Source organism: Vulpes lagopus, chromosome 1, assembly GCF_018345385.1.
Source record: "Vulpes lagopus strain Blue_001 chromosome 1, ASM1834538v1, whole genome shotgun sequence".
In the NCBI taxonomy this organism is placed as follows: Eukaryota; Metazoa; Chordata; class Mammalia; order Carnivora; family Canidae; genus Vulpes; species Vulpes lagopus.
Window position 1 is genome coordinate 96192737 of NC_054824.1, and position 13533 is coordinate 96206269.

Genomic DNA, 13533 nt, shown 5'->3' on the forward strand with positions numbered 1-13533 from the left:
CTCTAGGCTCAAGAGGAAAATTTGAATTCTCAAGTCTTTGGTGTCTTCTTTGTAGGTAACTTGAGTTAAGATTTTAAACCTAAATTTATATATAGGAATGAGACCTAGCATGTCTATGTGGAAAAGAAATGGCTATGATTAGTTAAGTTTTGAAACAGATCTTAATGGTGGTGTCTGGAGCACAGGAACACAAGGAAAATATTGCCCTTCATCCATGCGCTCTTCATGGCTATATCCGGCCTGCTTTCTAAAGTAAGGTATAAAAGATTAGAATAAATATACATCCTTTTCTATTGTCACTTCCAATCCAAACTACAAACAGAAGTGTCAATCACCTTAATGGAAGGAAATATATTCAACAGATACTTCATGAATAACACTAACATTGGACTCTGCTTTACAAACACAATGGATTCTCCGGGCAATCTTACCTAAAGTCACATGAGAAAGGAATAGCTGTATAATTTGTGGGGTTTAGTCAGAATGAAAGTGAGGGACTAGCCCCCTTGTTCAAGAACTTCATCATGATGACAGCAGGACATCCACAAAGCATTAGACTCCACTGAGCACAGGGCCCTATGTGATTGCTCGGTTCACATGCCCACCAAGCCAGCCCTGGGTCACATCTATCCTGTGAAAATTATCTGCATTATGCTATTAATTATCTAAATAATGTGGCTCTATGCTTACTCTATAGGAAAGCTAAGGTGCTGTGCTTAATCTTTGAAAGCCCTTAGCCAGAGGACATTGATACTGTGTCATGTCCAATATCAAATAAGCCAGACATTTAAAGACAACAAAGTTAAGAGAGGGATCTACATTAGGATGTAGAAGGCAGATGCACCACACCCCACAATCTCTTTCTGCATGCATTTATTTTTTGCCAAGGACTCTTACATGTCAATTCACTTTGCCAAGTCTCGCTACATCCTCACTGTGAATTTGTATCTAGATGCAAAAAAAATGCCTTTATACAGTATCTATGTGCAAATAGTCTTATCAACCCAAAAGCTGTAGGAAAATTCCTCACATTGATGATCCTGATCACTCTCTCTTCAGTGAAAGAATATCCAATCTTCTTAGATTCAAACAAGAAGAAGGAAAGGTCTTAGCTGTTTGTTCTTGCATGGGGTTTTTTGTTTTTTTATGGTTAATAAGACCATAGGGAACTATGTAGTGATAAGATAATCCTGGCGAATGTCTCAGGAAGTTCTTTGGCTAGGAGAATTACTACTGGAAATCAATTTCATACAAAGACCAAAGAAATGCACAGTGTTGAATTAAAATGAAATAAACAGGGGAAGATGGAGAATAGTGTTTCCAAGTGTAAAATCAAATGAGAAGGCTGGAGGAAACACTGAGCATCTATGGATGATAGCCATGTTTGAGGACATAGCTTGATGAAGTTGTGGATACATAAACCAGGAGAAGTTGTTTTCGCCATAAGCCTATGAGAAATCTCAGGGTCAAGAAGAGAACCTTAAAACGGAAATGGTTCTTGGGCATTTAAAAAATGGTTAAGGTAAATCATAAAAAGAAAAACACAAATCAATTACATCGAGAAGATTGGCATAAACCCAAGTATCTGACAGTGTATTCTGATCCAAGACTGTGGGGAAACAGACACTTTCATACAATCCCAGCGGAAGGATCAAGTAATACAATGCCAACGGAGGGCAATTTGACAATAGTTATCAAAATTACAAATTTACAAAGGTTATACACACTTTGACCTAGCAATCTCATTTCTAGGCATTTATTCTCTGATACATTTGAATATATTAGAAATGACACAAGCACAATGCGACAGTACAACAAAGTTATAATAGCAAAAGATATAGCTAACATTATGAGACTAGATAAATAAATTAAACTATATCAATAAAATGGAATGCTAGCCAGCTGTACAAAAGGATAAAGGTACATTCTATCTACAGGAAAGATAGGTTTCTGGGTGCAGAAAGCGTCAATGTGTTTCTATTGCATTAATAAGAAGGGGGACAAGATATTTGCATCTGGCTGCATTTGCAGGAAACATTTTTGGAAGACTCCAAAAAAATGAATAAAAATCATTACCTATGGGGAAAGGTGGGGAGTGGGAACCAAGCAAATGGAAGACAGACATGGAAGTGAGAAGCTTTACTGTATATGTCTGCAGCATTTTTATTTTATGGCATATGAATATATTGCATATGTTAAAAATTAGAAATCTCAATAAATAAATGCATGACCAAAAAGAAAAAGATTAAAATACCATAAAGATGGTGAGATCTAACCGTTTGTGCACAAAATAAACTGAAGTCAAGATATAAAATAATAACCCCATATCCAAAGACACTTAGTGGCAGAGGCTGCATTGGAAACTTGAAGAATCAAACAACTCTGCTGAAATGAGACACAGTAACACTTTCATATGCAGGTCATCATGGTAGTAGAGTAGCCAGGGACGCTGAAATCTATGAATTTGATGTTCCTGAGCTGTCAATATTTCTTGTCTCTGAAGCTCTTGACACTGGAGTGAAATTATGTCTTTATAAAATGTTTGACTTTTAATTGTCAAGTTATGGGTCACCAGTATTTTTAACACAAAATAAAGTTGCTAAGGACATAGAATATATCAGACAAAAAAAAAAATATCACAGATGAATAAGAAAGCAAGAAGCTAAACAGTGGGGAACTGGGGTACCAAAATCATTTTAGAAGCAATAAAGGCCCTGTGCCAAGACCCGGAGAAAGTTCACCCATCATCAAACATGCTGCTGGGATGGGGTGGGAAAGGGCCTATCACAACAGGGCTTGCATATGATGGTGACTCTCATAGACAGCCCACACTTGGTCCTCTCCTCTCCTCTCCCAACCCTTTCTCCTACCTTTGTTCATTCCCTGCCATTATTCATGCAACAGGCTCTCTCTTCTGCTAAATCAAGAGGTCAAGGATGATATCTTCTTTGCTTTCATGTGCCCCACTGTGCCCTGTGCCCAGCATAGTACATTGAGCATAGTAGGCTTCTAGTTTCTGAACATTAAAAACAGAAGGAACTTTAGAAAATATCTAGTCCAATTTTTTGAAACTTGTTTAAAAGTATCAAATCCCTTTCAAATGAAAAACTACACAGAATCCCCATAAAATGGATTTTTTTTAACAAAGATATTTTGAAGAGGAAGCAAGAGAGGCAAAAGCAGACAAAAGTTGACCTACGATAATCACTGTGTCTCTAATCAACTCCTGCAGGCACTCAGGGAACACAGTTTGGAAACTGCTGAGCAAGTGCAATCATTAATTTTCTAAATGGAGACATTCCTTAAAGATTTTCTTACACTGGGCCACCTGGGTGGCTCAGTGGTTGAGCATCTGCCTTTGGTTCAGGTCATGATGTGGAATCGAGTCCCACATCAGGCTCCCTGCCTGCTTCTCCCGCTGCCTATGTCTCTGCCTCCCTCTGTGTCTCTCGTGAATAAACAAATAAATTTTATTTAAAGAAAAAAAAAAGATTTTTTACACTGAATTAACACATCCAAGGCAGAGCTGGATAGTAAAGTAAAGGTCACCATATTCCCGTTGCCGTTGAGAATATCAGTTCTACCTAGCAAAATAGGAGAAGAACTTTGTCAGGAAATGAAACAATATCCATTTGGTCTGATCCTATTTACTCCATAGCATTTCTGAAATAAGTTATGTACTTTCCTCCATCAGAAAAAAATGAGCTGGGACAGGAAGAGACTGAGGTAGTGGGAACCTGGTCTAGCTCAGCAAGGGTCACTCATGGATAACTCCTGTTTACTACATTTGTGCCAAAGCAAAGCAGTTATCAGACAGCCTAAGGGCTTTTCTAAAAAACTTGTTTAAGATTGATGGGGATCCACAGACAACATAGAAAATCCTTTAGTGGACTGTGTACTACTAATCCACCCGGCAATGTTTGTAAGGGGGCAGACTAATAATAAAGACATGAGATATTTCAAAGGTGCTATGAAGAAAATGAAAAAGATGATGTTTTAGCCTAGATGGGGGTAGTTACATTACAATAATAAATAATCCCAAGTACTTCAGTGTTCTAAGACAACAAGTTTGAGTTCTTTTCCCTATGCATGTTCCTGTAATACCATACACCAGTGGGGCTCTGTTCCATGTTGTCCTCACATGTGGAGAGCACCAAGGCAAATGAGACTACACCATGACATCACTTTCATCTATCCTAATGGCCAAAATGTATCCCAGAGTCTTTCAAGGGTGACAGGCAAGTATCATCTTCCATGTGTCCTACACATTGAAGAGCCATGGATGAGCATACAAGATGGTTGGGGGTGGGGGGAGGAGGTGCAGGGAGCACAAAGATTGATTAGGGTGGTCTAGCAAAGGCTTTCTAAGTAGATAACTTGTGCTGAGACCTGAATAATAAAAATGAAACCACCAAGTAAATAGCAGCAGGAAAGGCATTCAGGCCAAGGAAGTGGCGAATGTAAATATCCCTAGGTCATGGTGAGTGCACAAGGAAATGAATGAAGACCAGCACCATGTGGGCACTGTGAGGGGAGAATGCTAGGCAATGTACTCAATAAAGCCAAAGGATTAAAAGCCTAAAGAATCATGATAAGGGATTTAGGTTTCATCCAACTTAAGTTCACTCATCTCTCCTCTTTTTAACAAAAGCAAAAAGTCATCCTTCTATTACACCAAAAATAAAAATTCACATTTTGCTTTCTCTCTGTTTCTCATACCAAGCTGAGCCTTTACCTTTTTCATATTCACCTCAGGTTCACCTTTCTCTAAATGCTCAAAATACCACAAACATCATGATAGGTTTTATAGTGTTTCCTGGAAATTTTTACCTCAGTTCTGGGTTTTCTCAGGCCTCACTTCAGATTCTTGATCAGCACCCAGATCTGTGTTCTTAGCTGCTGAAAGAACATACATTCTCTGAAAAGGCAAGAAACAAGGAAGTTACCATTTTAAGGGGGGGAGCTTTATTTTCTTATCAGAGAAATAACTCAGTCTCTATTAGAGCCTGATATATTTTTATTTTTTTGTTTGAGAGAGAGAGAGAAAGAGAGAGGGAGGGAGGGAAGAAGGGAGAAAGAGGGAGGGAGAGAGAAAGCATGAGCAGCAGGGAAGAGCAGGAGAGAGGGAGAAGCAGACTCCCCACTGAGCAGGGATCCTGACACAGGGCTTGATCCCAGGGCCTCAAGATCATGACCTGAGCCAAAAGCAGACACTTGCCCAACTAAGCCCCTTGGGGACCCCTAGACCTTGGTATTTTTAGAACCAAACCAAATACAGAAAATTTTTGACTCTCTAAAGAAATTATCTGGATGGAATGGCTTGGAAGATGGTATCAGGATGCGGGGACCCTAGCACCTCATCCCATGAATACAACTAGAAAATTATCAAATCACCCTCAATATTGACCTGAAGGCTGATAGAACAAACTCTACAAGTAAAGGAAGAGAAAAGAACACATTGAAAAAGGTAGAAAAGGCAAAGACACAGCTAGGGACGGAAATGGATGATGGCTGCCACAGTGTGGAGGGATCAGTGGTCACAGAGAAGGGTAAGAGACAGACTAGCCCACATGGGGGAAATGAATCCCTGTAGCAATTGGCCTGAAAAGCAAGAGGGGCCAAATTTCATGAGTTCTTGCAACTAGTGGGGCTTAAAGCCTGGAGTTCTAAAGGTCAGCATGCTTGGCTCTGGGAGAGCCAGGAGGTCATTGGGACTGCTCCTGGAGATAACTCAAGCTAACAACCCAGGAACATGCAGCATGGAAACAGCATCTGAAGAGTCCCTAGGGCACCTAGTGGAGGTTATTTGTTTCTCTCAAAGTGGTCCCAGAGAGACAACATTCACAGAAAGACCCCTCAGGAACAAAGGAGCTGGCCCACATCACTCCTATCTGCCCCTCAGCATAAGCACAAGATCTCTTGTGGGAACCAGCACAACACGGACAGTCACAACCTAACTTGCTTACACCAAGCCCTGCTCCCACACTCTGGTGGAACTGCCCTCCTCGGTCTCATTTGTCTCAGTCTGAGCATGATAGGCCTCCCCTAGAAGACCAGGCCAAACCTCCGCACATACCATATCTCACACTGCAGGACTTTTTGCAGAGCTTCAGTTCCAGTGACAATAGCGACAGGCCTTATTTCACAAACAGGCCAGGGCACACCTAGTTAAAAGGCACCACATTCAGGTCAGGGACTAAACACCGCCCATATCAGGCAAAGAGAATCTCTGCAGAGGAATGGCCTCAAAGATAAAGCGGATAGAACAAAATAGCAGAGCACACACAGCACACATTGGAGACACTCTATGAAGCAGCAGGCCCTGGGGAACATGGGACATGACCTGGAAGAACACTGATGGATCTCTTCTTCATAAGGCTACTACCCTCAAGAATATTCTCCAGAATAGATCACCTATTAGCCCACAAAACAAGCTTCAAAGAATTTGAGAAGATCAAAGTCATATCATGCATCTTTTCTGAGCATAATGCTATGAAATTAGAAATCAACTGCAAGAAGAAAGCTGGGAAGACCACAAATACATGAAGGTTAAATAGCATGCTACTAAACAATGAATGGGTCAACCAGGAAATAAAAGAAGAGATAAAAAGTACATGAAAGCAAATGAAAATGAAAACGACAGTCCAAAACTTTTGGGATACAGCAAAACCAATCATAAGAGGGAAGTTTCTAGCAATACAGGTTTTTCTTACTCAAGAAGCAAGAAAAATCTCAAACAAACAACCTGACCCTATAACTAAAGGAACTAGAAAAACAACAAATGTATCCTAAAGCCAGCAGAAGGAAAGAGATAGTAAAGATTAGAGCAGAAATAAATGATATAGAAATTTAAGAACAGTAGAACACATCAATGAAACCAGGAGCTCGTTCTTTGGGGGGGAATATCAATAAAATTGATAAATTTTATCAAAAAAAAAAGAGAGAGGGAAAGGACTCAGATAAATAAAATCACAAGTGAGAGAGGAGAAATAACCAAAACCATAGAAATACAAACAATTATAAGAGAACATTATGAAAAACCATATGCCAGCAAATTGAACAGCCTAGAAGAAATTGGTAAATTCCTAGAAATATACCAACTACCAAAACTGAAATGGAAAGAAATTACTCCCAACAAGAAAAAGTCCGGGATCAGGAGAATTCTGGTCCTTCACAGGAGAATTCTACCAAACATTTAAAGAGTTAATACCTATTCTTCTCAAAACCTTTCTAAAAATAGAAGAGGAAAGAAAGCTTTCAAATTCACTCCACAAGGCCAGCATCACCCTGATATCAAAACCAAATAAAGATGCCACCAAAACAGAGAGCTACAGGTCATTATCTCTGATTAATATAGCTGCAAAAATCCTCAACAAAATAATAGCAAATCTAATCCCACAATACAATAAAAAATCATTTATCATAATTAAGTGGGATTTTTCCTGGGTTTGCAAGGATAGTTCAATATTCACAAATCAATTAACAGATCAATAAGGAAAGGATAAGAACCATATGATAATTTCAATAGATGCCTTTGACAAAGTACAACATCCATTTATGATAAAAGACCCTCAACAAATTAGGTTTAGAGGAAATGTACCTCACCATAATAAAGGTCTTATATGAAAACCCACAGCTAACATCATCCCTAAAGGAGAAAAAAATGACGGCTTTTCCCCTAAGGTCAGGAATAAGACAAGGATGTCCACTATCGCCACTCTTATTCCAGATAGTACTAGAAGTCCAAGTCACCGCAATCAGACAACAAAAAGAAACAAAAGGCATTCAAATTGGCAAGCAAGAAATCAAATTTTCACTATTTGCAGATTACATAACACTACATATAGGAAACCCGAAAGATTTCACTGAAAAACTGTTAGAATCGGTAATGAATTCAGTAAAGCCATAGGATACAAAATCAGTGTACAGAAATCTGTTACATGTCTATACACCAATAATGAAGCAGCAGAAAAAGAAATCAAGGAATTGATCCCTCTTACAATTGCAGAAAAATCCATAAGATACCTAGGAATAAACCTAACCAAAGAGGTGAGAGACCTGTACTCTGAACACTACAGAACACTGATGAGAGAAATTGAAGAGGACACAAAGAAATAGAAAGACATCCATGCTCATTGATTGGAAAAATTAATACTGTTAAAATATCTGTATTACCTAAAAAAATCTACACATTTAATACAACCTCTATCAAAATACCACCAGCATTTTATAGAGATAGAACAAACAATCCTAAAACTTGTATGGAACCACAAAAGACCTCAAATAGCCAAAGCAATCTTGAAAAAGAAAAGCAAAGCTAGAGGAATCACAATTTCAGACCTCAAGTTATATTACAAAGCTGTAGTCATCAAGACAGTATGGTACTGGCAGGAAAACAGACACATAGATCAATAGAACAGAATAGAAAACCCAGAAATGAATCCATAACTATATGGGTCAATTAATTTTGACAAGGCAGGGAAGAACATCCAATGGGAAAAGGATAGTCTCTTCAAAAAAAAATGGTGTTGGGAAAACTGGACAGCAAACATGCAGAATAATGAAATTGGACCAATTCCTTACACTATACACAGAAATAGACTCAAAATGGATAAAAGACCTAAATGTGAAACCTGAGCTATAAAATCCTAGAAGATAACATGGGAAGTAACCTCTTTGACATCTGATGTAGCAATTTTTTTCTAGGTATGTCTAAACATGTCTAGATGTTTCCCAAGGGAAACAAAAGTATAAAGTATTGGGATTGCATCAAAATAAAAAGCTGCAGAGCAAAGGAAGCAATCAACAAAACTAAAAGGACAGAAGAAATGAACAGACATTTCTCCAAAGAAGACATCCAGATGGCCAAACAGACACATGAAAAGATACTCAACATCACTTATCATTAGAGAAATGTAAATCAAAACTACAATGAGATATTACCTCACACCTGTCAGAATGGCTAAAATCAACAACACAAGAAATGAGTGTGGGTGAAGATGTGGAGAATAAAGAACCCTCTTGCACTATTGCTGGGAATGCAAACTGGTGTAACCACTATGGAAAAGAATATGGAGATTCCTCAAAAAGTTAAAAATAGAGTTGCCCTATGATCCAGCAATATTACTGGGTATTTACCCAAAATATACAAAAACACTAATCCAAAGGGATATAAGTACCCCAGTGTTTATAGCAGCATTATTTACAACAGCCAAATTATGGAAGCAGCCTACATGACCACCAATTGATGAATGCTTAAAGATATGCTCCCCCCCACACACACACACACACTGGAATATTATTCAGCCCTAAAAAAAGAATGAAACCTTGCCATTTGCAATGACATGGAGTTAAAGAGTATAATGCTCAGCAAAATAAGACACTCAAAAATAAATACCAGATGATTTCACTCACAAATGGAATTTAAGAAACAAAACAGATGAGCAAAGGTGGGGGGAGACAAATTTAGAAACAGATTCTTAAGTATAAAGAAAGGATGGTTACCAGTAGGGATGTGGGTGGGGAGATGGGTGAAATAGGTGACAGGGATTAAGGAGGGCACTTGTGATGAGCACCAACTGATGTATGGAAGTGTTGAATCATCATATTGTATATCTGAAACTAATAAAACAATATGTGTTAACTGGAATTAAGCTTGGGGGGGTGCGAAATTATCTAGATTGATTGATGTTCTGGAGTTCACTGAGTTTCCAAAGTCTCCTTCCAAAGGATAGAGTCTTCAGGGCTTTATCTTTCATACCACCTATATTTAAGGAGGCTCTCTTCCAAAACATTGTTCCCTGCTATCCAATAAGAATAAATAAATAAAATAATGAGTGAGTGAAGAAAGAAAGAAAGAAAGAAAGAAAGAAAAGAAAGAAAAGAAAAGAAAGAAAGAAAGAAAGAATCTCCAAGCCTCAGGTTTCTTATCTATAAAACAGGCATGATTAGTAACAGAGCAAAGCCAAAAGCTAAGATGAGAGAGTGATAGAGCTGCTGCTGGGTAGGCTGCCCTCCTTCCCACTTCTGGTCATGTTGGCTGCCTCATCAAGGCACCAGGCAGGTTATTTTCTCAGTGGTCTGGTGGAGGACAGAATTTGACCCAATAGCCCGCATTACAAGAGGTTCTCCAGGCTGCATGGTGAAGACCACTAACATAAATAACCAGTGACTACTGTGTGAAAATTTGACAGAGCTTTCACCTGGTTAGAATATTCTGCTAAATAGGAACATTTTTGTGCAGGTAGGTCTGCTACAGTGTCTCTAATATCTGCCCTACAGTAGAGTATAACTACTAAATATGTAAATGTCATCAGGTAATCTGATATCTAATCACAGCTCAGCCAATTTACTTACTAGTTGTTATTCAATCTCTCTAGAATTCCTTTTCCCTTGTTTGAAAATGAGGGTTATAGGGCTTGTTTCATCAAGTTACTACGCCATATTTCAGGTAAATATCTCAGCACTGTCTGTGATCCTTTGTAAGTCTTGGTAAATGTTAACTCATCATCATTGTCAACCTTGAAGAGTGAAGGATCACTACTTAAAAATTTCTCAAACCTATACAAAAAAAATTTCTCACGTGACTTAAGGATGTCGATTATTTAACTTCTGGCAATCAGGCATAAATGTTTACAAATCATTCTAAAAAGTAGATTCAGGGATCCCTGGGTGGCGCAGCGGTTTGGCGCCTGCCTTTGGCCCAGGGCGCGATCCGGAAGACCCTGGATCGAATCCCACGTCGGGCTCCCGGTGCATGGAGCCTGCTTCTTCCTCTGCCTGTGTCTCTGCCTCTCTCTCTCTCTCTCTCTCTGTGACTATCATAAATAAATAAAAATTAAAAAAAAAAAAAGTAGATTCAAACTAAAGTAGAAAAGCTGAAATTTCCTTCAGACACTCAGTCTTCACTATGAGGAATTTCTTCCTCAGATACACTTTTCATTTTTCTCTCCTCTCCTGTTTATCCATTTGTTTGTTTCCCTTCTTACACTAGCTGAAGAATCTCTTTCATGAGCCACCACTCTTTATATCTGAAGTTTGTCACTAGACAACTCTAGGCCTCTTTCCTACTAATTCCAGCATCACCTAAGGCTTGAAAACTCAAGTCAGGTTCTAGGTTCAAGATAACTCTACCTTGTGCTATTATGAAAAATTAATAAATTGCGAAAGTGTGTAAGCAGTAAGCTTCTATTCAAATGTCAGTCATTATTATATTTACTCCTTCCTTATATTCCTCAAATATTATAAAACATTGTCACCCAAACTGTAGAAGTAACTGGGTTAACTAGTTTGACTAGTTTTAAATGAGGTCAGTTGTGGGTTGTACTCTTGCTCTCCTATTTCCAACCCCACAAGAACTGCCTTTGAAACAAGTCACAGAAACTAGAAGATAAGCAAAGAGCTATTGGTGACAGCTCTTTAGAGCAGAAGAGCAGAATTTACTCCCAGTTGTACCACATCCATAAAGATACTTAAGTCCGCAAAAGACAGATGCCAATGTGACTCCTTTGGTGCAGCAAATAATAATCTCATGATTAATAGCCTGTTCAGATAAAATCAATTCTAAAAACCCACACTTGGGTCCCCAAAAATAAATCTGCTTTTACCTGAATTGCTCATGTAACTATTTTTTACAAAAAAAAATGTTTTCTTTGTAAAACCCAAAGTAATTGGAAATTCTTCAATATGTTCCATCTTATATAGTGTTAGACACTCAATGAGTAGCATAAAGAGAAAAGGAGAAACGTAAAATCTCAGCCTGTCTGACTGCTCTCTTTTTTTCTTCTTTTTTCCAAATACCTTACTTTTATATTCTTGTCATAGCAAGAGTAGGTTAATAGAAAAGTCTGACCAGATTCCATGCTTATATGTTAAGCTAGCCCATACCACACATTCCATACATGTTAATTCCTTCCCTTACACAAAACCGTCCAATTTCCATATTCCTTTACTAAAACACATTACATGAGTTCACTCTTTTACCTTCAAAATAGTCACTACACCAAATGTACACTGTACACATGCAAAAAATATGTAGCCAATTTGCATTAAATAATTAAATATTTTAAAAATCTAAATACTGAAATTCTAAAAAATAGGAAAGCATACCAGCTTTTTGGAAGAGTACTGTTTGATGCTTTGATTAATTTGAAAAAGTTACATACAGAAAGAAAACAGTAATAAGAGAACTTGACATTTATAATAAAAATAATCCAAAAATAAAATAGACACCAATATTTTCAACAATAATTCACAGGGGTTTTCCCATCTATAGTATATAAAAAGATCATACAAAATGGCGAGAAAAATCATCAATCTTCCAATTGATGAATTGGCAAGAATTCATTCAAGAAGAAGTATAATTTACAAATAAATAAATGCTTAACATAGCTAGTAATAAAATTAAACAGATTAGGTAAAGAAGCAGGGAGAAAATCGTTGGGGAGCAGATTTGCAGTCAGACTTCTACCTTGAGTCCTACATTGGCCACCTACCAGCCATAAAATCTTTGCAAAATGTTTACATTTCTCAATTTCAGTTCTTTCATCATATGATCATAACAATTCACAAGGTTGCTCAAAGGATTAAATAATCTTGGCAAAGCACCTAATAAAATACCAAACACAAAGTGCTCGGTAAATGGTTGTCAGCATGGTTACTGCTGCCATGGTTAGTGCCATGTAATACCTAAAATGTGAACAATGCTTAAAATGATCTCATTCATCTTAAGCATTTAAACATTTTTAAGCCACTGGGTGGCTCAGTAGCTTAGGCATCAGATTCTTAATTTTGGCATTGGTCATGATCCCAGGGTCCTAAAATCAAGCCCCACATCGGGCTCTGCAACTACCAGGGAATCTGCTTCTCTCTCCCTCTCCCCTTACCCCTCTCCTTTGTCCCTCCATCCATTCATGTGGCTAACTAGTGCCTTTTTAAACTGGTCAAACTCTCACAAAGTTCAAGTTGTAAAAATGTTCACACACATTTTATGAATGTATCCTAGGATAGCACAATAAGGAAAAGGTAGGGTATTCATCAGAGCATCTTCTATAAAGTTAAAGCAACAGCATAAATATTTGACAATTCAAAACTGTGTATTAAACCCAGACACCAGCAGAAGATCATGTAGCAAGTAGTGACATGGTTGAAAAAATACTGAATGGGATCAAAGTAAATGGCTATGTTTGTGTGTGTGTGTGTGGTACGAATTCAACTGCGTAAAGATGTCTTTAGTTATTAGGAGAAAGGGAGAGAGTATAAAAGCCTGAATGAACTTGATACAGTATCTTAAGCTCGGTTCCCCAAAAACAGATTCTGGAACAAGATTTGCATGTCAATAAGCTATTAAAGAAGTGCTCCCAGCAGACACTGGTAAAGGGTTTGGGGAAGTAGCTAAGGGTAGGGAAGAGGCCAACTGAGGTGTGAGGTCTCTCACAGGCAGTTTCAGACTGATCCTTTGGAGGGAATTCTGAAATGCAAATTGTTGGAGTTCCCTGAGAGGACTGACCACTGGTTGATCCACAGGCTAGACCA

The 13533-nt window shown here is 38.2% G+C and overlaps 1 protein-coding gene across 1 annotated transcript in view; it reads right to left on the bottom strand.

Annotated features, from left to right (window-relative positions):
* ZPLD1 (zona pellucida like domain containing 1) overlaps positions 1-13533 on the bottom strand; it is a 417570-nt gene that overhangs the window by 305024 nt on the left and 99013 nt on the right. The window contains exon 2 of the mRNA XM_041725970.1: positions 4831-4918. The gene's annotated coding sequence lies outside the window, so the exon portion shown is untranslated. The remainder of the gene's footprint in view (positions 1-4830; positions 4919-13533) is intronic.